The following is an 896-nucleotide window of genomic DNA, read 5'->3' as shown; positions in this document are numbered from 1 at the left end:
CCACCAAATGAACAATGATTCTCCATAAGTGATATTAGCTGTGGTTTGAGTTCAAAGTTGTTGGCCTGAATGGGTGGTTTCTGGATGCTGCTACCACAATTTCCAGAGGTTGGGTTTATGTATGAACTAAGAACCCTCCTCTCAGGAATGGCATTGTTTCCATCAGCTCTCTCATGGTTGTGAACTTCTCTATCCATGTTGAGATCTAAAGCTTCCTCAAAATTGTCCTCAGATTCTCCTTCAGATTCCTCTTCTCCCACTACTCTCTTCCCTCTTGCTTCCCTTCTCAGTCTATGAAGGGTCCTCTCTGGTTCGGTATATGGAGGAGTTGATGTCTCTCCTCTCCTACCTGTCATACAAGAACACAGCACAGGCACAAACAAGTGGAATACTCTTGGTTAATGGAAGAGTATGGTTAGAGCAATTGAGGAATTAATTCAAACAGTTAGTGAGTCAGTGAGTTAGTTGCTTGAATTTAAAGGCATAAAGAAAGAAAGCATGTAACCGAGTGCAGAAATTAAAATTCAACAAGTAACTTGAACAGAATTAACAAAGCAAGAAAAATTGCTCAAACTAGTTAACTTCCAATTGGAGAATTGTCAATCGAAAACCAATCCCCGGCAACGGCGCCATAAACTTGATGCGCATAAACTTGTTATGCTACGATTTAGGAAATTACACAATCGGCAAAATTCCTTCCGGCAAGTGCACCGGTTATCGTCAAGTAAAAACTCACAATAGAGTGAGGTCGAATCCCACAAGGATTGGTTGAGTGAGCAATTCAGATTAGAAGTGTGTTCTAGTTGAGCGAAATCAAGATTGAGATGAGAATTGCGGAATGTAAAATTGCATGAATTAAAGAGCGAGAAGCTAAATTGCTGAAATTAAAAGGGAAT

This window comes from Arachis ipaensis, chromosome B05, assembly GCF_000816755.2.
Source record: "Arachis ipaensis cultivar K30076 chromosome B05, Araip1.1, whole genome shotgun sequence".
Lineage (NCBI taxonomy): Eukaryota > Viridiplantae > Streptophyta > Magnoliopsida > Fabales > Fabaceae > Arachis > Arachis ipaensis.
The sequence above is the reverse complement of the archived record's forward strand: the minus strand, read 5'-3'. Positions refer to the sequence as shown.